Raw genomic sequence first — 24,645 nt, forward strand, 5'->3', positions numbered from 1 at the left:
GTCATCCTTATTTCTCGTGACGGTAAAGACCATGAGTTCTTTAGCGGTCTTCACTCAAGAGATATGATTGTTTCCAACCATATTTTGCACGATGGAGGTCTACCTTCTTCCAGGTATACGACTGGGCTCCCGTATCACCTGATGTGACCAGTGGAATTTACAGCAGTCCTGGTGACAACCTGGGTATTTCAACACGCTGTCTACTGTATGTTTCAGATTGAACATAAGACATCAGAGAGAGAGGAACAACCTTCATTCACGTGGACTCTGGTGATATCCAGGTGAGTGATGATGGGATTCTTACCACAGTCCACACCATTTGATCTTCAAACGACAATGGCATTTTTTTTTCTGTCTCCAACATTCATTATTGCTATCTTTTACATGCAGCACTTCAGGTAACAAATTATAGCTTCCTTACAACTACTACAAGCATCGGATGTTTTTACTTCTTCATTTTACGATAATGTCGAAAAATAAACAGTTGCTGACTGAGGCGTTTGCAAGTATCCAGGAATCTCATCTTGGTATTCCTGGCTGTAGTCATGACCATGGTTTTTTGCAGGTTTCCTATAAGCTGCTGCCTTCTCTCTGTTTTCGTCTTGAAGTTCGACACGCATCCAGGTAGATTCCATGGGTTTCCTAAAACTGGAAATGACGGAGGGACCTCGCAGTTGACCAGAAGAAAACAGGTGGCTTTAATCACACTTGTCACATGTCCTTTTCAGATCCGAGGGAAGAGATCCTAGAGAAAGCAACAACTGTCTTTCATGTGGAACTTTGCGGATATCCAGGTAAGCCCTGAAGTCATTCTAATCGCGATAAATACCATGTCCTCTTCCACAACAAGGTAAGTTTCATCCTGCCCCTGGCATTTCTTTTTACCATGTGTTCCCTACGGTAATTCAGGTAAGAATCGATAGTTTCACTACGAGTACTAATAATCATGAGAGATTCCTGATTCCTACTCTATTGATCATGTACATTTAACCTTGGCAGTGATTGAAGGTTTTAGAGTTATCTAGGCAAGCCATCGTGTTTTTACAGCACAGTAATGACCCTGAGTTCTTTGTAGGTATTCACTCAAGAGACGGGATTGCCTCCAACAACGTTCTGACCGAGGAGTTCACGGAAACCCAGGTAGATTATAAGGGTCCCCTGTCACTGGATGGGTGGGATGAATGCAATTTTCAGTGTCACACTGAAATCCCGTGTCTTTAAACACAGTAGTCGACTCTCTCTTTCAGATGAGAAGGAAGAGATCATGGAGAAAGTGCCATTTGTCATTCGCATGTAACTTCGCTGTTAGCCAGTAAATTGTCATCTGCTTCTAAGCACAGCACAGACTGTCTGATCTTCAAGCAAGCAGGTACGTGATTCCCCGTCCCTGACATTTATCATTACTATATTCTTTATGTGGTAATTGCAGTAAGAAATGACACTTTCCCTATCGATACTATTAAGCATAACATATATCTCATTCCTACTTTCTGGATAAATTATATTGAACCTTGGTAGGGACCGAGTCTTTTTCAGTTCTCCAGGTTACTCATCCTTATTTCTCATCACAGTAAAGACCGTGAGCTCTTTGCAGGTGTTCACTCAAGAGACGTGATTGTTTCCGTCCACACTTTGGACGATGGAGGTCTCCCTCAATCCCGGTATACAATCTGCCTCCCCCGTCACCTAATGTGACCAGTGGAATCTGTAGCAGTCCTGGTGAAAATCTGTGTATTTCCACACGCCGTACCCTGTGTTTTTTCAGATTGGACGTCAGACATCGAGGAGAGATTAACCACCTCCCTTCACCTGGGTGTTGCTGATAACAAGGTGAGTGGTGATGTGATCCTCACCGCAGTACACAGCATCTGATCTTCAAACAACCAGGTAAGTGACTTTTGTCTCTCCAACATTTATCAAGACCTTGTTGTATATGAAGGGTCTCACGGAATAATGTACCTTTTTCTCCAGCACTAGGACAGCACGCGCGAGATCTGATTATTTCTTCGTGCAATGAAGAGGGCGAAACACACGTTTTGGTTTTCAGGGATTAGCAGCTATGCAGGTACGATCTCATGGTATTCATCACCACAGTAGGAAACGTGGACTCTCTACAGCTGTTTGTAGAAGACACATCGCTGCCTGAATCTACGTTTTGACCGTGGAGTTCCACACGAATCCAGGGAGATGCTGGATCCTTTCGCGCTAGAGGAGATTTCTTTGGTTTGCCAGTAGAAAAACTGTGTCTTTTTACACACAGATATGTTCTCCAGGGTCTCAGAAGGAGGGCGGGTGGATCCTAAGAACAGTGGCTGATGGGAGACTTCGCTCTCATCCAGGCTAGTGATGATGTGGGCCTTAACCACAGCGCACATCATCTGATCTTTAGAAACCAGGGCAAGTAAAATGGTTTCCCTAAAATTCCTTGTAAACACGTTTCTTTAAACCAGAATTCAGGTTAGGCATGAACGCATCACTACAGAAACTAACTAGCTAGGGATTTCATGACATCCTAACCTGGTGACAATAGGTGCGTAGCCTCGTAGTGACTGAGGGGTTTACAGGTATCCAGGTGAACTCGTCATGCTGTTCCTCCCCAGAGTAGTGACCATGGGTTTTTGCAGGTGTCCACCCGATAGACGTTGGTATCTCTGACTATGTTTTCACCTTGAACTTGTGCACGGTTTCAGCTGGATTTCGTGCCTTTCCTCCTCCTAGGAGAGCCCAATGGAAGTTGCAGGATTCCCAGCAAAACCGTGTGTCTTTCAACACACTTGTCACCTATCTGTCTCAGACTGCGGAGGAGAGACCACAGAGAATGTAACACGGGTCATTCCCATGGGAATTTACTGATATCCGGGTAAGTCATCCCGTGATTCAAATGTCGGTACACAGTATCCGAGCCTCCAGGAACACGGTAACTGATTTTTCCGTCTTTAACGTTTCTCATGACCATGTTGTTCTGCAGTCATTCAGGTAAGAAATGCCATTTCACTCTCAGTAATAATAAGCATGAGATACTGCTGATCCCTTTTGCACTGATCATATATATTTCACCTTTGTAGTAACCGCAGGTTTTGGGGTTCTCCGGGAAGTCATCGTGATTTTACATCGTGCTAATGATCACGAGCTCTTTGCAGGTATTCACTCAAGAGATGTAGTTGTGTCCAACAAAGTTCTGACCAAGGAGTTCATGGAAACCCAGGTAGATCATAAGGGTCCCCTGTCACCTGATGGGATGAATGCAATTTTCAGAGTCACACTGAAATCATGTGTCTTAAACCCAGTAGTTCAATTTCTCTTTCAGATAAGAAGGAAGACATCATGAAGAAAGTAACATTGGTCGTTCCCGTGAGACTTTGCTGTTAGCCAGGTAAGTTGTCATATGCTTCTAACCACAGTATAGCCCATCTGATCTTCAAGCAACCAGGTACGTAATTCTTCTGTCCCTAACGTTTACCATTAAACTGTTCTTTATGTGGTAATTCAGGTAAGAAATGACACTTTCAGTATCGATACTATTAAGCATCATAGATAGCTCATTCCTACTTGTAGATAAAGTATATTGAGCCTTGGTAGGGACTGAGTTTTTTGTAGCTCTCCAGGCTACTCATCCTTATTTCTCATCCCAGTAATGACCATGAGCTCTTTGCAGGTGTTCACTCAAGATGTGATTGTTTCCATCCACGTTTTGGGCGATGGAGGTCTACCTTAGCCCAGGTATACAACTGTGCTCCCCTGTCCCCTGATGTGACCAGTGGACTTTGCAGCAGTCCTGGTGAAAACCTGCATATTTCCATACACCATATCCTACGTTTTTCAGATTGGACGGAAGACATCGGGGAGAGATTAAACATATGACCACAAGGTAAGTGATCATGTGTTTCTCTCCACACTACATGCCATCTGATCTTCAAGCAACAAGGTAAGGGACTTTTCTGTCTCCAACATGTATCATGAAAATGTTTTATATGAACAATCTCACAGAATAAATTGCATTTTCTTTAGAACCACGGGAGCAAGCTTGAGATCTCGTTATCTTTACGTAATGAAAACTTGTCAAACAGCCATTTCCGTTTTGAGGGATTTGCATGTGTAGAGGTAAGTCCTTGTGGCGTTCATCAGGACAAATGCAAACTCGGACTCTCTGCCGGAGTTTATAACAGACATGTCGCTGTCTGAAACTAAGTCCTCACCCACGGTGTTCCACGTGATTCTGGGGAAATATGCTGGGTCCTTCCACACTAGAGAATCATTCTCTTGTGTGCCCGCAGAAAAGATGTGTCCTTTTACACACAGATATCAATTTCAGGGTCTCAGGAGGACATCGTGGGGAACGTAGGAATGGTGACTTACGGGAAGCTTCGCTATCGTCCAGGCAAATGACGATGTGGGCCTTAACCATAGCACATACCTTCTGATCTTTAGAAACCAAGGCAAGTAAAATGGTTTTCCAGAAATTGCTTGTTACCACGTTTCGTTTTACAGGAATTCGGGTTAGGCATAAAACTGTCACGACAGATACTCACCAGAATGCTACTTCCTTGCTTCCTAACTTAGTGATAATATGTGCTTAGCCTCCAAGTGACTGAGGGATTTGCAGGTATCCAGGTTAAGTCATCCTGCTGTCCCTCACCACAGTAGTGACCGTGAGTGTTTGCCGTGTGCACCCAGGCTGCGTTGCTGTCTCTGTCTGTGATTTCACCTCGAAGTTGTCCACGGATCCAGCTTGATTTCATGACTTTCCTCATACTAGGAGTGACCAAGGTTCTCTGAACATTTCCCAAGGAAACAATGTGTCTTTCAACACACTGGTCACCCATCTTTTTCACACTTGAGGGGAGAGACCATGGAGGAAGTAGCACTACTTATTCTCGTCAGAGGTTGCTGAAATCCAGGTAAGTCATGCTGTGATTCGAACGCAAGGATACATCATCCGAGTGTGTAGGAACACGGTAAGTGATTTTTTCATCTCTATCACTCATGGGGACAATGTTGTTGTGCAATAATTCAGGTTAGAAATGACATTTCACTACCAGTAATCATAATCATGAGATATTGCTGATTCCTACTGTACTGATCATGTGTATTTGACCTTGGTAGTGACAGAAGGTTTTGGAGTTCTCCAGGCAAGTCATCATGATTTTTTAACACGGTAATGATCGTGAACTCCTTGCAAGTATTCACTTAAAAGATGTAATTGTCTCCAACTAAGTTCTGACCAAGAAGTTCTACGGGAACCCAGGTAGACTCTAAGAATCCCCTGTCACCAAACAGGACGAATGCAATTTTCGGAGTCACACTAAAATGATGTGTCTTTAATCACACTCGTCCAGTGTGTCTTTCGGAGGAGATGGAAGAGATCATGGAGAAAGGAACAATTGTCATTCCCATGGGTCTTTGCTGATAGCCTGCTAAGTTGTCATATGCTTCGGACCACAGTATACACCCGCTGATCGTCAAGTAGCCAGGTAAGTATTTCTCTTGTCCTTAACATTTATCATTACTGTCTTCTTTATGCAGTAATTCAGTTGAGAAACAACAGTCTCATTACCGATACTATTAAGAAGAACATGTATCTCATTCCTACTTTCCTGATAAAGTGTATTGAACCTTGGTAGGGACTGACTTTTTTGCAGTTTTCCAGGCTAGTCATCCTTATTTCTCGTGACGGTAAAGACCATGAGTTCTTTAGCGGTCTTCACTCAAGAGATATGATTGTTTCCAACCATATTTTGCACGATGGAGGTCTACCTTCTTCCAGGTATACGACTGGGCTCCCCTATCACCTGATGTGACCAGTGGAATTTACAGCAGTCCTGGTGACAACCTGGGTATTTCAACACGCTGTCTACTGTATGTTTCAGATTGAACATAAGACATCAGAGAGAGAGGAACAACCTTCATTCACGTGGACTCTGGTGATATCCAGGTGAGTGATGATGGGATTCTTACCACAGTCCACACCATTTGATCTTCAAACGACAATGGCATTTTTTTTTCTGTCTCCAACATTCATTATTGCTATCTTTTACATGCAGCACTTCAGGTAACAAATTATAGCTTCCTTACCACTACTACAAGCATCGGATGTTTTTACTTCTTCATTTTATGATAATGTCGAAAAATAAACATTTGCTGACTGAGGCGTTTGCAAGTATCCAGGAATCTCATCTTGGTATTCCTGGCTGTAGTCATGACCATGGTTTTTTGCAGGTTTCCTATAAGCTGGTGCCTTCTCTCTGTTTTCGTCTTGAAGTTCGACACGCATCCAGGTAGATTCCATGGGTTTCCTAAAACTGGAAATGACGGAGGGACCTCGCAGTTGACCAGAAGAAAACAGGTGGCTTTAATCACACTTGTCACATGTCCTTTTCAGATCCGAGGGAAGAGATCCTAGAGAAAGCAACAACTGTCTTTCATGTGGAACTTTGCGGATATCCAGGTAAGCCCTGAAGTCATTCTAATCGCGATAAATACCATGTCCTCTTCCACAACAAGGTAAGTTTCTTCCTGCCCCTGGCATTTCTTTTTACCATGTGTTCCCTACGGTAATTCAGGTAAGAATTGATAGTTTCACTACGAGTGCTAATAATCATGAGAGATTCCTGATTCCTACTCTATTGATCATGTACATTTAACCTTGGCAGTGATTGAAGGTTTTAGAGTTATCTAGGCAAGCCATCGTGTTTTTACAGCACAGTAATGACCCTGAGTTCTTTGTAGGTATTCACTCAAGAGACGGGATGGCCTCCAACAACGTTCTGACCGAGGAGTTCACGGAAACCCAGGTAGATTATAAGGGTCCCCTGTCACTTGATGGGTGGGATGAATGCAATTTTCAGTGTCACACTGAAATCCCGTGTCTTTAAAGACAGTAGTCGACTCTCTCTTTCAGATGAGAAGGAAGAGATCATGGAGAAAGTGCCATTTGTCATTCCCATGGAACTTCGCTGTTAGCCAGTAAGTTGTCATCTGCTTCTAAGCACAGCATAGACTGTCTGATCTTCAAGCAAGCAGGTACGTGATTCCCCGTCCCTGACATTTATCATTACTATATTCTTTATGTGGTAATTGCAGTAAGAAATGACACTTTCCCTATCGATACTATTAAGCATAACATATATCTCATTCCTACTTTCTGGATAAATTATATTGAACCTTGGTAGGGACCGAGTCTTTTTCAGTTCTCCAGGTTACTCATCCTTATTTCTCATCACAGTAAAGACCGTGAGCTCTTTGCAGGTGTTCACTCAAGAGACGTGATTGTTTCCGTCCACACTTTGGACGATGGAGGTCTCCCTCAATCCCGGTATACAATCTGCCTCCCCCGTCACCTAATGTGACCAGTGGAATCTGTAGCAGTCCTGGTGAAAATCTGTGTATTTCCACACGCCGTACCCTGTGTTTTTTCAGATTGGACGTCAGACATCGAGGAGAGATTAACCACCTCCCTTCACCTGGGTGTTGCTGATAACAAGGTGAGTGGTGATGTGATCCTCACCGCAGTACACAGCATCTGATCTTCAAACAACCAGGTAAGTGACTTTTGTCTCTCCAACATTTATCAAGACCTTGTTGTATATGAAGGGTCTCACGGAATAATGTACCTTTTTCTCCAGCACTAGGACAGCACGCGCGAGATCTGATTATTTCTTCGTGCAATGAAGAGGGCGAAACACACGTTTTGGTTTTCAGGGATTAGCAGCTATGCAGGTACGATCTCATGGTATTCATCACCACAGTAGGAAACTTGGACTCTCTACAGCTGTTTGTAGAAGACACATCGCTGCCTGAATCTACGTTTTGACCGTGGAGTTCCACATGAATCCAGGGAGATGCTGGATCCTTTCGCGCTAGAGGAGATTTCTTTGGTTTGCCAGTAGAAAAACTGTGTCTTTTTACACACAGATATGTTCTCCAGGGTCTCAGAAGGAGGGCGGGTGGATCCTAAGAACAGTGGCTGATGGGAGACTTCGCTCTCATCCAGGCTAGTGATGATGTGGGCCTTAACCACAGCGCACATCATCTGATCTTTAGAAACCAGGGCAAGTAAAATGGTTTCCCTAAAATTCCTTGTAAACACGTTTCTTTAAACCAGAATTCAGGTTAGGCATGAACGCATCACTACAGAAACTAACTAGCTAGGGATTTCATGACATCCTAACCTGGTGACAATAGGTGCGTAGCCTCGTAGTGACTGAGGGGTTTACAGGTATCCAGGTGAAGTCGTCATGCTGTTCCTCCCCAGAGTAGTGACCATGGGTTTTTGCAGGTGTCCACCCGATAGACGTTGGTATCTCTGACTATGTTTTCACCTTGAACTTGTGCACGGTTTCAGCTGGATTTCGTGCCTTTCCTCCTCCTAGGAGAGCCCAATGGAAGTTGCAGGATTCCCAGCAAAACCGTGTGTCTTTCAACACACTTGTCACCTATCTGTCTCAGACTGCGGAGGAGAGACCACAGAGAATGTAACACGGGTCATTCCCATGGGAATTTACTGATATCCGGGTAAGTCATCCCGTGATTCAAATGTCGGTACACAGTATCCGAGCCTCCAGGAACACGGTAACTGATTTTTCCGTCTTTAACGTTTCTCATGACCGTGTTGTTCTGCAGTCATTCAGGTAAGAAATGCCATTTCACTCTCAGTAATAATAAGCATGAGATACTGCTGATCCCTTTTGCACTGATCATATATATTTCACCTTTGTAGTAACCGCAGGTTTTGGGGTTCTCCGGGAAGTCATCGTGATTTTACATCGTGCTAATGATCACGAGCTCTTTGCAGGTATTCACTCAAGAGATGTAGTTGTGTCCAACAAAGTTCTGACCAAGGAGTTCACGGAAACCCAGGTAGATTATAAGGGTCCCCTGTCACCTGATGGGATGAATGCAATTTTCAGAGTCACACTGAAATCATGTGTCTTAAACCCAGTAGTTCAATTTCTCTTTCAGATAAGAAGGAAGACATCATGAAGAAAGTAACATTCGTCGTTCCCGTGAGACTTTGCTGTTAGCCAGGTAAGTTGTCATATGCTTCTAACCACAGTATAGCCCATCTGATCTTCAAGCAACCAGGTACGTAATTCTCCTGTCCCTAACGTTTACCATTAAACTGTTCTTTATGTGGTAATTCAGGTAAGAAATGACACTTTCAGTATCGATACTATTAAGCATCATAGATAGCTCATTCCTACTTGTAGATAAAGTATATTGAGCCTTGGTAGGGACTGAGTTTTTTGTAGCTCTCCAGGCTACTCATCCTTATTTCTCATCCCAGTAATGACCATGAGCTCTTTGCAGGTGTTCACTCAAGATGTGATTGTTTCCATCCACGTTTTGGGCGATGGAGGTCTACCTTAGCCCAGGTATACAACTGTGCTCCCCTGTCCCCTGATGTGACCAGTGGACTTTGCAGCAGTCCTGGTGAAAACCTGCATATTTCCATACACCATATCCTACGTTTTTCAGATTGGACGGAAGACATCGGGGAGAGATTAAACATATGACCACAAGGTAAGTGATCATGTGTTTCTCTCCACACTACATGCCATCTGATCTTCAAGCAACAAGGTAAGGGACTTTTCTGTCTCCAACATCTATCATGAAAATGTTTTATATGAACAATCTCACAGAATAAATTGCATTTTCTTTAGAACCACGGAAGCAAGCTTGAGATCTCGTTATCTTTACGTAATGAAAACTTGTCAAACAGCCATTTCCGTTTTGAGGGATTTGCATGTGTAGAGGTAAGTCCTTGTGGCGTTCATCAGGACAAATGCAAACTCGGACTCTCTGCTGGAGTTTATAACAGACATGTCGCTGTCTGAAACTCAGTCCTCACCCACGGTGTTCCACGTGATTCTGGGGAAATATGCTGGGTCCTTCCACACTAGAGAATCATTCTCTTGTGTGCCCGCAGAAAAGATGTGTCCTTTTACACACAGATATCAATTTCAGGGTCTCAGGAGGACATCGTGGGGAACCTAGGAATGGTGACTTACGGGAAGCTTCGCTATCGTCCAGGCAAATGACGATGTGGGCCTTAACCATAGCACATACCTTCTGATCTTTAGAAACCAAGGCAAGTAAAATGGTTTTCCAGAAATTGCTTGTTACCACGTTTCGTTTTACAGGAATTCGGGTTAGGCATAAAACTGTCACGACAGATACTCACCAGAAAGCTACTTCCTTGCTTCCTAACTTAGTGATAATATGTGCTTAGCCTCCAAGTGACTGAGGGATTTGCAGGTATCCAGGTTAAGTCATCCTGCTGTCCCTCACCACAGTAGTGACCGTGAGTTTTTGCCCGTGTGCACCCAGGCTGCGTTGCTGTCTCTGTCTGTGATTTCACCTCGAAGTTGTCCACGGATCCAGCTTGATTTCATGACTTTCCTCATACTAGGAGTGACCAACGTTCTCTGAACATTTCCCAAGGAAACAATGCGTCTTTCAACACACTGGTCACCCATCTTTTTCACACTTGAGAGGAGAGACCATGGAGGAAGTAGCACTACTTATTCTCGTCAGAGGTTGCTGAAATCCAGGTAAGTCATGCTGTGATTCGAATGCAAGGATACATCATCCGAGTGTGTAGGAACACGGTAAGTGATTTTTTCATCTCTATCACTTATGGGGACAATGTTGTTGTGCAGTAATTCAGGTTAGAAATGACATTTCACTACCAGTAATCATAATCATGAGATATTGCTGATTCCTACTGTACTGATCATGTATATTTGACTTTGGTATTGACAGAAGGTTTTGGAGTTCTCCAGGCAAGTCATCATGATTTTTTAACACGGTAATGATCGTGAGCTCTTTGCAAGTATTCACTTAAAAGATGTAATTGTCTCCAACTAAGTTCTGACCAAGAAGTTCTACGGGAACCCAGGTAGACTCTAAGAATCCCCTGTCACCAAACAGGACGAATGCAATTTTCGGAGTCACACTAAAATGATGTGTCTTTAATCACACTCGTCCAGTGTGTCTTTCGGAGGAGATGGAAGAGATCATGGAGAAAGGAACAATTGTCATTCCCATGGGTCTTTGCTGATAGCCTGGTAAGTTGTCATATGCTTCTGACCACAGTATACACCCGCTGATCGTCAAGTAGCCAGGTAAGTATTTCTCTTGTCCTTAACATTTATCATTACTGTCTTCTTTATGCAGTAATTCAGTTGAGAAACAACAGTCTCATTACCGATACTATTAAGAAGAACATGTATCTCATTCCTACTTTCCTGATAAAGTGTATTGAACCTTGGTAGGGACTGACTTTTTTGCAGTTTTCCACGCTAGTCATCCTTATTTCTCGTGACGGTAAAGACCATGAGTTCTTTAGCGGTCTTCACTCAAGAGATATGATTGTTTCCAACCATATTTTGCACGATGGAGGTCTACCTTCTTCCAGGTATGCGATTGGGCTCCCCTATCACCTCATGTGACCAGTGGAATTTAGAGCAGTCCTGGTGACAAACTGGGTATTTCAACACGCTGTCTACTGTATGTTTCAGATTGAACATAAGACATCAGAGAGAGAGTAACAACCTTCATTCACGTGGACTCTGGTGAAATCCGGGTGAGAGGTGATGGGATTCTTACCACAGTCCACACCATTTGATCTTCAAACGACAATGGTATTTTTTTTTTCTGTCTCCAACATTCAGTATTGCTATCTTTTATATGCTGCACTTCAGGTAACAAATTATAGCTTCGTTACCACTACTACAAGCATCGGATGTTTTTACTTCTTCATTTTATGATAATGTCGAAAAATAAACATTTGCTGGCTGAGGCATTTGCAAGTGTCCAGGAATCTCATCTTGGTATTCCTGGCTGTAGTCATGACCATGGTTTTTTGCAGGTTTCCTATTAGCTGGTGCCTTCTCTCTGTTTTCGTCTTGAAGTTCGACACACATCCAGGTAGATTCCATGGGTTTCCTAAAACTGGAAAGGACGGAGGGACCTCGCAGTTGACCAGAAGAAAACAGGTGGCTTTAATCACACTTGTCACATGTCCTTTTCAGATCCGAGGGAAGAGATCCTAGAGAAAGCAACAACTGTCTTTCATGTGGAACTTTGCGGATATCCAGGTAAGCCCTGAAGTCATTCTAATCGCGATAAATACCATGTCCTCTTCGAAAACAAGGTAAGTTTCATCCTGCCCCTGGCATTTCTTTTTACCATGCGTTCCCTACAGTAATTCAGGTAAGAATCGATAGTTTCACTACGAGTGCTAATAATCATGAGAGATTCCTGATTCCTACTCTATTGATCATGTACATTTAACCTTGGCAGTGATTGAAGGTTTTAGAGTTATCTAGGCAAGCCATCGTGTTTTTACAGCACAGTAATGACCCTGAGTTCTTTGTAGGTATTCACTCAAGAGACGGGATGGCCTCCAACAACGTTCTGACCGAGGAGTTCACGGAAACCCAGGTAGATTATAAGGGTCCCCTGTCACTTGATGGGTGGGATGAATGCAATTTTCAGTGTCACACTGAAATCCCGTGTCTTTAAAGACAGTAGTCGACTCTCTCTTTCAGATGAGAAGGAAGAGATCATGGAGAAAGTGCCATTTGTCATTCCCATGGAACTTCGCTGTTAGCCAGTAAGTTGTCATCTGCTTCTAAGCACAGCATAGACTGTCTGATCTTCAAGCAAGCAGGTACGTGATTCCCCGTCCCTAACATTTATCATTACTATATTCTTTATGTGGTAATTGCAGTAAGAAATGACACTTTCCCTATCGATACTATTAAGCATAACATATATCTCATTCCTACTTTCTGGATAAATTATATTGAACCTTGGTAGGGACCGAGTCTTTTTCAGTTCTCCAGGTTACTCATCCTTATTTCTCATCACAGTAAAGACCGTGAGCTCTTTGCAGGTGTTCACTCAAGAGACGTGATTGTTTCCGTCCACGTTTTGGGCCATGGAGGTCTCCCTCAATCCAGGTATACAATCTGCCTCCCCCGTCACCTAATGTGACCAGTGGAATCTGTAGCAGTCCTGGTGAAAATCTGTGTATTTCCACACGCCGTACCCTGTGTTTTTTCAGATTGGACGTCAGACATCGGGGAGAGATTAACCATCTCCCTTCACCTGGGTGTTGCTGATAACAAGGTGAGTGGTGATGTGATCCTCACCGCAGTACACAGCATCTGATCTTCAAACAACCAGGTAAGTGACTTTTGTCTCTCCAACATTTATCAAGACCTTGTTGTATATGAAGGGTCTCACGGAATAATGTACCTTTTTCTCCAGCACTAGGACAGCACGCGCGAGATCTGATTATTTCTTCGTGCAATGAAGAGGGCGAAACACACGTTTTGGTTTTCAGGGATTAGCAGCTATGCAGGTACGATCTCATGGTGTTCATCACCACAGTAGGAAACTTGGACTCTCTACAGCTGTTTGTAGAAGACACATCACTGCCTGAATCTACGTTTTGACCGTGGAGTTCCACATGAATCCAGGGAGATGCTGGATCCTTTCGCGCTAGAGGAGATTTCTTTGGTTTGCCAGTAGAAAAACTGTGTCTTTTTACACACAGATATGTTTTCCAGGGTCTCAGAAGGAGAGCGGGTGGATCCTAAGAACAGTGGCTGATGGGAGACTTCGCTCTCATCCAGGCTAGTGATGATGTGGGCCTTAACCACAGCGCACATCATCTGATCTTTAGAAACCAGGGCAAGTAAAATGGTTTCCCTAAAATTCCTTGTAAACACGTTTCTTTAAACCAGAATTCAGGTTAGGCATGAACGCATCACTGCAGAAACTAACTAGCTAGGGATTTCATGACATCCTAACCTGGTGACAATAGGTGCGTAGCCTCGTAGTGACTGAGGGGTTTGCAGGTATCCAGGTGAACTCGTCATGCTGTTCCTCCCCAGAGTAGTGACCATGGGTTTTTGCAGGTGTCCACCCGATAGACGTTGGTATCTCTGACTATGTTTTCACCTTGAACTTGTGCACGGTTTCAGCTGGATTTCGTGCCTTTCCTCCTACTACGAGAGCCCAATGGACGTTGCAGGATTCCCAGCAAAACCGTGTGTCTTTCAACACACTTGTCACCTATCTGTCTCAGACTGCGGAGGAGAGACCACAGAGAATGTAACACGGGTCATTCCCATGGGAGTTTACTGATATCCGGGTAAGTCATCCCGTGATTCAAATGTCGGTACACAGTATCCGAGCCTCCAGGAACACGGTAACTGATTTTTCCGTCTTTAACGTTTCTCATGACCATGTTGTTCTGCAGTCATTCAGGTAAGAAATGCCATTTCACTCTCAGTAATAATAAGCATGAGATACTGCTGATCCCTTTTGCACTGATCATATATATTTCACCTTTGTAGTAACCGCAGGTTTTGGGGTTCTCCGGGAAGTCATCGTGATTTTACATCGTGCTAATGATCACGAGCTCTTTGCAGGTATTCACTCAAGAGATGTGATTGTGTCCAACAAAGTTCTGACCAAGGAGTTCACGGAAACCCAGGTAGATTATAAGGGTCCCCTGTCACCTGATGGGATGAATGCAATTTTCAGAGTCACACTGAAATCATGTGTCTTAAACCCAGTAGTCCAATTTCTCTTTCAGATAAGAAGGAAGAGATCATGAAGAAAGTAACATTGGTCGTTCCCGTGAGACTTTGCTGTTAGCCAGGTAAGTTGTCATATGCTTCTAACCACAGTATAGCCCATCTGATCTTCAAGCAACCAGGTACGTAATTCTCCTGTCCCTAACGTTTACCATTAAACTGTTCTTTATGTGGTAATTCAGGTAAGAAATGACACTTTCAGTATCGATACTATTAAGCATCATAGATAGCTCACTCCTACTTGTAGATAAAGTATATTGAGCCTTGGTAGGGACTGAGTTTTTTGTAGCTCTCCAGGCTACTCATCCTTATTTCTCATCCCAGTAATGACCATGAGCTCTTTGCAGGTGTTCACTCAAGATGTGATTGTTTCCATCCACGTTTTGGGCGATGGAGGTCTACCTTAGCCCAGGTATACAATTGTGCTCCCCTGTCCCCTGATGTGACCAGTGGACTTTGCAGCAGTCCTGGTGAAAACCTGCATATTTCCATACACCATATCCTACGTTTTTCAGATTGGACGGAAGACATCGGGGAGAGATTAAACATATGACCACAAGGTAAGTGATCATGTGTTTCTCTCCACACTACATGCCATCTGATCTTCAAGCAACAAGGTAAGGGACTTTTCTGTCTCCAACATTTATCATGAAAATGTTTTATATGAACAATCTCACAGAATAAATTGCATTTTCTTTAGAACCACGGGAGCAAGCTTGAGATCTCGTTATCTTTACGTAATGAAAACTTGTCAAACAGCCATTTCCGTTTTGAGGGATTTGCATGTGTAGAGGTAAGTCCTTGTGGCGTTCATCAGGACAAATGCAAACTCGGACTCTCTGCCGGAGTTTATAACAGACATGTCGCTGTCTGAAACTGAGTCCTCACCCACGGTGTTCCACGTGATTCTGGGGAAATATGCTGGGTCCTTCCACACTAGAGAATCATTCTCTTGTGTGCCCGCAGAAAAGATGTGTCCTTTTACACACAGATATCAATTTCAGGGTCTCAGGAGGACATCGTGGGGAACCTAGGAATGGTGACTTACGGGAAGCTTCGCTATCGTCCAGGCAAATGACGATGTGGGCCTTAACCATAGCACATACCTTCTGATCTTTAGAAACCAAGGCAAGTAAAATGGTTTTCCAGAAATTGCTTGTTACCACATTTCGTTTTACAGGAATTCGGGTTAGGCATAAAACTGTCACGACAGATACTCACCAGAAAGCTACTTCCTTGCTTCCTAACTTAGTGATAATATGTGCTTAGCCTCCAAGTGACTGAGGGATTTGCAGGTATCCAGGTTAAGTCATCCTGCTGTCCCTCACCACAGTAGTGACCGTGAGTTTTTGCCCGTGTGCACCCAGGCTGCGTTGCTGTCTCTGTGATTTCACCTCGAAGTTGTCCCCGGATCCAGCTTGATTTCATGACTTTCCTCATACTAGGAGTGACCAAGGTTCTCTGAACATTTCCCAAGGAAACAATGCGTCTTTCAACACACTGGTCACCCATCTTTTTCACACTTGGGAGGAGAGACCATGGAGGAAGTAGCACTACTTATTCTCGTCAGAGGTTGCTGAAATCCAGGTAAGTCATGCTATGATTCGAACGCAAGGATACATCATCCGAGTGTGTAGGAACACGGTAAGTGATTTTTTCATCTCTATCACTTATGGGGACAATGTTGTTGTGCAGTAATTCAGGTTAGAAATGACATTTCACTACCAGTAATCATAATCATGAGATATTGCTGATTCCTACTGTACTGATCATGTATATTTGACCTTGGTATTGACAGAAGGTTTTGGAGTTCTCCAGGCAAGTCATCATGATTTTTTAACACGGTAATGATCGTGAGCTCTTTGCAAGTATTCACTTAAAAGATGTAATTGTCTCCAACTAAGTTCTGACCAAGAAGTTCTACGGGAACCCAGGTAGACTCTAAGAATCCCCTGTCACCAAACAGGACGAATGCAATTTTCGGAGTCACACTAAAATGATGTGTCTTTAATCACACTCGTCCAGTGTGTCTTTCGGAGGAGATGGAAGAGATCATGGAGAAAGGAACAATTGTCATTCCCATGGGTCTTTGCTGATAGCCTGGTAAGTTGTCATATGCTTCTGACCACAGTATACACCCGCTGATCGTCAAGTAGCCAGGTAAGTATTTCTCTTGTCCATAACATTTATCATTACTATCTTCTTTATGCAGTAATTCAGTTGAGAAACAACAGTCTCGTTACTGATACTATTAAGAAGAACATGTATCTCATTCCTACTTTCCTGATAAAGTCTATTGAACCTTGGTAGGGACTGACTTTTTTGCAGTTTTCCACGCTAGTCATCCTTATTTCTCGTGACGGTAAAGACCATGAGTTCTTTAGCGGTCTTCACTCAAGAGATATGATTGTTTCCAACCATATTTTGCACGATGGAGGTCTACCTTCTTCCAGGTATGCGATTGGGCTCCCCTATCACCTGATGTGACCAGTGGAATTTAGAGCAGTCCTGGGGACAACCTGTGTATTTCAACACGCTGTCTACTGTATGTTTCAGATTGAACATAAGACATCAGAGAGAGAGTAACAACCTTCATTCACGTGGACTCTGGTGATATCCGGGTGAGAGGTGATGGGATTCTTACCACAGTCCACACCATTTGATCTTCAAACGACAATGGCATTTTTTTTTCTGTCTCCAACATTCATTATTGCTATCTTTTATATGCAGCACTTCAGGTAACAAATTATAGCTTCGTTACCACTACTACAAGCATCGGATGTTTTTACTTCTTCATTTTATGATAATGTCGAAAAATAAACATTTGCTGGCTGAGGCATTTGCAAGTGTCCAGGAATCTCATCTTGGTATTCCTGGCTGTAGTCATGACCATGGTTTTTTGCAGGTTTCCTATTAGCTGGTGCCTTCTCTGTGTTTTCGTCTTGAAGTTCGACACACATCCAGGTAGATTCCATGGGTTTCCTAAAACTGGAAAGGACGGAGGGACCTCTCAGTTGACCAGAAGAAAACAGGTGGCTTTAATCACACTTGTCACATGTCCTTTTCAGATCCGAGGGAAGAGATCCTAGAGAAAGCAACAACTGTCTTTCATGTGGAACTTTGCGGATATCCAGGTAAGCCCTGAAGTCATTCTAATCGCGATAAATACCATGTCCTCTTCGAAAACAAGGTAAGTTTCATCCTGCCCCAGGCATTTCTTTTTACCATGCGTTCCCTACAGTAATTCAGGTAAGAATCGATAGTTTCACTACGAGTGCTAATAATCATGAGAGATTCCTGATTCCTACTCTATTGATCATGTACATTTAACCTTGGCAGTGATTGAAGGTTTTAGAGTTATCTAGGCAAGCCATCGTGTTTTTACAGCACAGTAATGACCCTGAGTTCTTTGTAGGTATTCACTCAAGAGACGGGATGGCCTCCAACAACGTTCTGACCGAGGAGTTCACGGAAACCCAGGTAGATTATAAGGGTCCCCTGTCACTTGATGGGTGGGATGAATGCAATTTTCAGTGTCACACTGAAATCCCGTGTCTTTAAAGACAGTAGTCGACTCTCTCTTTCAGATGAGAAGGAAGAGATCATGGAGAAAGTGCCGTTTGTCATTCCCATGGAACTTCGCTGTTAGCCAGTAAGTTGTCATCTGCTTCTAAGCACAGCATAGACTGTCCGATCTTCAAGCAAGCAGGTACGTGATTCCCCGTCCCTAACATTTATCATTACTATATTCTTTATGTGGTAATTGCAGTAAGAAATGACACTTTCCCTATCGATACTATTAAGCATAACATATATCTCATTCCTACTTTCTGGATAAATTATATTGAACCTTGGTAGGGACCGAGTCTTTTTCAGTTCTCCAGGTTACTCATCCTTATTTCTCATCACAGTAAAGACCGTGAGCTCTTTGCAGGTGTTCACTCAAGAGACGTGATTGTTTCCGTCCACGTTTTGGGCCATGGAGGTCTCCCTCAATCCAGGTATACAATCTGCCTCCCCCGTCACCTAATGTGACCAGTGGAATCTGTAGCAGTCCTGGTGAAAATGTGTGTATTTCCACACGCCGTACCCTGTGTTTTTTCAGATTGGACGTCAGACATCGGGGAGAGATTAACCATCTCCCTTCACCTGGGTGTTGCTGATAACAAGGTGAGTGGTGATGTGATCCTCACCGCAGTACACAGCATCTGATCTTCAAACAACCAGGTAAGTGACTTTTGTCTCTCCAACATTTATCAAGACCTTGTTGTATATGAAGGGTCTCACGGAATAATGTACCTTTTTCTCCAGCACTAGGACAGCACGCGCGAGATCTGATTATTTCTTCGTGCAATGAAGAGGGCGAAACACACGTTTTGGTTTTCAGGAATTAGCAGCTATGCAGGTACGATCTCATGGTGTTCATCACCACAGTAGGAAACTTGGACTCTCTACAGCTGTTTGTAGAAGACACATCACTGCCTGAATCTACGTTTTGACCGTGGAGTTCCACATGAATCCAGGGAGATGCTGGATCCTTTCGCGCTAGAGGAGATTTCTTTGGTTTGCCAGTAGAAAAACTGTGTCTTTTTACACACAGATATGTTTTCCAGGGTCTCAGAAGGAGAGCGGGTGGATCCTAAGAACAGTGGCTGATGGGAGACTTCGCTCTCATCCAGGCTAGTGATGATGTGGGCCTTAACCACAGCGCACATCATCTGATCTTTAGAAACCAGGGTAAGTAAAATGGTTTCCCTAAAATTCCTTGTAAACACGTTTCTTTAAACCAGAATTCAGGTTAGGCATGAACGCATCACTACAGAAACTAACTAGCTAGGGATTTCATGACATCCTAACCTGGTGACAATAGGTGCGTAGCCTCGTAGTGACTGAGGGGTTTGCAGGTATCCAGGTGAACTCGTCATGCTGTTCCTCCCCAGAGTAGTGACCATGGGTTTTTGCAGGTGTCCACCCGATAGACGTTGGTATCTCTGACTATGTTTTCACCTTGAACTTGTGCACGGTTTCAGCTGGATTTCGTGCCTTTCCTCCTACTACGAGAGCCCAATGGACGTTGCAGGATTCCCAGCAAAACCGTGTGTCTTTCAACACACTTGTCACCTATCTGTCTCAGACTGCGGAGGAGAGACCACAGAGAATGTAACACGGGTCATTCCCATGGGAGTTTACTGATATCCGGGTAAGTCATCCCGTGATTCAAATGTCGGTACACAGTATCCGAGCCTCCAGGAACACGGTAACTGATTTTTCCGTCTTTAACGTTTCTCATGACCATGTTGTTCTGCAGTCATTCAGGTAAGAAATGCCATTTCACTCTCAGTAATAATAAGCATGAGATACTGCTGATCCCTTTTGCACTGATCATATATATTTCACCTTTGTAGTAACCGCAGGTTTTGGGGTTCTCCGGGAAGTCATCGTGATTTTACATCGTGCTAATGATCACGAGCTCTTTGCAGGTATTCACTCAAGAGATGTGATTGTGTCCAACAAAGTTCTGACCAAGGAGTTCACGGAAACCCAGGTAGATTATAAGGGTCCCCTGTCACCTGATGGGATGAATGCAATTTTCAGAGTCACACTGAAATCATGTGTCTTAAACCCAGTAGTCCAATTTCTCTTTCAGATAAGAAGGAAGAGATCATGAAGAAAGTAACATTCGTCGTTCCCGTGAGACTTTGCTGTTAGCCAGGTAAGTTGTCATATGCTTCTAACCACAGTATAGCCCATCTGATCTTCAAGCAACCAGGTACGTAATTCTCCTGTCCCTAACGTTTACCATTAAACTGTTCTTTATGTGGTAATTCAGGTAAGAAATGACACTTTCAGTATCGATACTATTAAGCATCATAGATAGCTCACTCCTACTTGTAGATAAAGTATATTGAGCCTTGGTAGGGACTGAGTTTTTTGTAGCTCTCCAGGCTACTCATCCTTATTTCTCATCCCAGTAATGACCATGAGCTCTTTGCAGGTGTTCACTCAAGATGTGATTGTTTCCATCCACGTTTTGGGCGATGGAGGTCTACCTTAGCCCAGGTATACAATTGTGCTCCCCTGTCCCCTGATGTGACCAGTGGACTTTGCAGCAGTCCTGGTGAAAACCTGCATATTTCCATACACCATATCCTACGTTTTTCAGATTGGACGGAAGACATCGGGGAGAGATTAAACATATGACCACAAGGTAAGTGATCATGTGTTTCTCTCCACACTACATGCCATCTGATCTTCAAGCAACAAGGTAAGGGACTTTTCTGTCTCCAACATTTATCATGAAAATGTTTTATATGAACAATCTCACAGAATAAATTGCATTTTCTTTAGAACCACGGGAGCAAGCTTGAGATCTCGTTATCTTTACGTAATGAAAACTTGTCAAACAGCCATTTCCGTTTTGAGGGATTTGCATGTGTAGAGGTAAGTCCTTGTGGCGTTCATCAGGACAAATGCAAACTCGGACTCTCTGCCGGAGTTTATAACAGACATGTCGCTGTCTGAAACTGAGTCCTCACCCACGGTGTTCCACGTGATTCTGGGGAAATATGCTGGGTCCTTCCACACTAGAGAATCATTCTCTTGTGTGCCCGCAGAAAAGATGTGTCCTTTTACACACAGATATCAATTTCAGGGTCTCAGGAGGACATCGTGGGGAACCTAGGAATGGTGACTTACGGGAAGCTTCGCTATCGTCCAGGCAAATGACGATGTGGGCCTTAACCATAGCACATACCTTCTGATCTTTAGAAACCAAGGCAAGTAAAATGGTTTTCCAGAAATTGCTTGTTACCACATTTCGTTTTACAGGAATTCGGGTTAGGCATAAAACTGTCACGACAGATACTCACCAGAAAGCTACTTCCTTGCTTCCTAACTTAGTGATAATATGTGCTTAGCCTCCAAGTGACTGAGGGATTTGCAGGTATCCAGGTTAAGTCATCCTGCTGTCCCTCACCACAGTAGTGACCGTGAGTTTTTGCCCGTGTGCACCCAGGCTGCGTTGCTGTCTCTGTGATTTCACCTCGAAGTTGTCCCCGGATCCAGCTTGATTTCATGACTTTCCTCATACTAGGAGTGACCAAGGTTCTCTGAACATTTCCCAAGGAAACAATGCGTCTTTCAACACACTGGTCACCCATCTTTTTCACACTTGGGAGGAGAGACCATGGAGGAAGTAGCACTACTTATTCTCGTCAGAGGTTGCTGAAATCCAGGTAAGTCATGCTGTGATTCGAACGCAAGGATACATCATCCGAGTGTGTAGGAACACGGTAAGTGATTTTTTCATCTCTATCACTTATGGGGACAATGTTGTTGTGCAGTAATTCAGGTTAGAAATGACATTTCACTACCAGTAATCATAATCATGAGATATTGCTGATTCCTACTGTACTGATCATGTATATTTGACCTTGGTATTGACAGAAGGTTTTGGAGTTCTCCAGGCAAGTCATCATGATTTTTTAACACGGTAATGATCGTGAGCTCTTTGCAAGTATTCACTTAAAAGATGTAATTGTCTCCAACTAAGTTCTGACCAAGAAGTTCTACGGGAACCCAGGTAGACTCTAAGAATCCCCTGTCACCAAACAGGACGAATGCAATTTTCGGAGTCACACTAAAATGATGTGTCTTTAATCACACTCGTCCAGTGTGTCTTTCGGAGGAGATGGAAGAGATCATGGAGAAAGGAACAATTGTCATTCCCATGGGTCTTTGCTGATAGCCTGGTAAGTTGTCATATGCTTCTGACCACAGTATACACCCGCTGATCGTCAAGTAGCCAGGTAAGTATTTCTCTTGTCCATAACATTTATCATTACTATCTTCTTTATGCAGTAATTCAGTTGAGAAACAACAGTCTCGTTACTGATACTATTAAGAAGAACATGTATCTCATTCCTACTTTCCTGATAAAGTGTATTGAACCTTGGTAGGGACTGACTTTTTTGCAGTTTTCCACGCTAGTCATCCTTATTTCTCGTGACGGTAAAGACCATGAGTTCTTTAGCGGTCTTCACTCAAGAGATATGATTGTTTCCAACCATATTTTGCACGATGGAGGTCTACCTTCTTCCAGGTATGCGATTGGGCTCCCCTATCACCTGATGTGACCAGTGGAATTTAGAGCAGTCCTGGGGACAACCTGTGTATTTCAACACGCTGTCTACTGTATGTTTCAGATTGAACATAAGACATCAGAGAGAGAGTAACAACCTTCATTCACGTGGACTCTGGTGATATCCGGGTGAGAGGTGATGGGATTCTTACCACAGTCCACACCATTTGATCTTCAAACGACAATGGTATTTTTTTTTCTGTCTCCAACATTCATTATTGCTATCTTTTATATGCAGCACTTCAGGTAACAAATTATAGCTTCGTTACCACTACTACAAGCATCGGATGTTTTTACTTCTTCATTTTATGATAATGTCGAAAAATAAACATTTGCTGGCTGAGGCATTTGCAAGTGTCCAGGAATCTCATCTTGGTATTCCTGGCTGTAGTCATGACCATGGTTTTTTGCAGGTTTCCTATTAGCTGGTGCCTTCTCTGTGTTTTCGTCTTGAAGTTCGACACACATCCAGGTAGATTCCATGGGTTTCCTAAAACTGGAAAGGACGGAGGGACCTCTCAGTTGACCAGAAGAAAACAGGTGGCTTTAATCACACTTGTCACATGTCCTTTTCAGATCCGAGGGAAGAGATCCTAGAGAAAGCAACAACTGTCTTTCATGTGGAACTTTGCGGATATCCAGGTAAGCCCTGAAGTCATTCTAATCGCGATAAATACCATGTCCTCTTCGAAAACAAGGTAAGTTTCATCCTGCCCCAGGCATTTCTTTTTACCATGCGTTCCCTACAGTAATTCAGGTAAGAATCGATAGTTTCACTACGAGTGCTAATAATCATGAGAGATTCCTGATTCCTACTCTATTGATCATGTACATTTAACCTTGGCAGTGATTGAAGGTTTTAGAGTTATCTAGGCAAGCCATCGTGTTTTTACAGCACAGTAATGACCCTGAGTTCTTTGTAGGTATTCACTCAAGAGACGGGATGGCCTCCAACAACGTTCTGACCGAGGAGTTCACGGAAACCCAGGTAGATTATAAGGGTCCCCTGTCACTTGATGGGTGGGATGAATGCAATTTTCAGTGTCACACTGAAATCCCGTGTCTTTAAAGACAGTAGTCGACTCTCTCTTTCAGATGAGAAGGAAGAGATCATGGAGAAAGTGCCGTTTGTCATTCCCATGGAACTTCGCTGTTAGCCAGTAAGTTGTCATCTGCTTCTAAGCACAGCATAGACTGTCCGATCTTCAAGCAAGCAGGTACGTGATTCCCCGTCCCTAACATTTATCATTACTATATTCTTTATGTGGTAATTGCAGTAAGAAATGACACTTTCCCTATCGATACTATTAAGCATAACATATATCTCATTCCTACTTTCTGGATAAATTATATTGAACCTTGGTAGGGACCGAGTCTTTTTCAGTTCTCCAGGTTACTCATCCTTATTTCTCATCACAGTAAAGACCGTGAGCTCTTTGCAGGTGTTCACTCAAGAGACGTGATTGTTTCCGTCCACGTTTTGGGCCATGGAGGTCTCCCTCAATCCAGGTATACAATCTGCCTCCCCCGTCACCTAATGTGACCAGTGGAATCTGTAGCAGTCCTGGTGAAAATCTGTGTATTTCCACACGCCGTACCCTGTGTTTTTTCAGATTGGACGTCAGACATCGGGGAGAGATTAACCATCTCCCTTCACCTGGGTGTTGCTGATAACAAGGTGAGTGGTGATGTGATCCTCACCGCAGTACACAGCATCTGATCTTCAAACAACCAGGTAAGTGACTTTTGTCTCTCCAACATTTATCAAGACCTTGTTGTATATGAAGGGTCTCACGGAATAATGTACCTTTTTCTCCAGCACTAGGACAGCACGCGCGAGATCTGATTATTTCTTCGTGCAATGAAGAGGGCGAAACACACGTTTTGGTTTTC

The sequence above is a fragment of the Loxodonta africana genome, chromosome X, assembly GCF_030014295.1.
Source record: "Loxodonta africana isolate mLoxAfr1 chromosome X, mLoxAfr1.hap2, whole genome shotgun sequence".
NCBI lineage: Eukaryota > Metazoa > Chordata > Mammalia > Proboscidea > Elephantidae > Loxodonta > Loxodonta africana.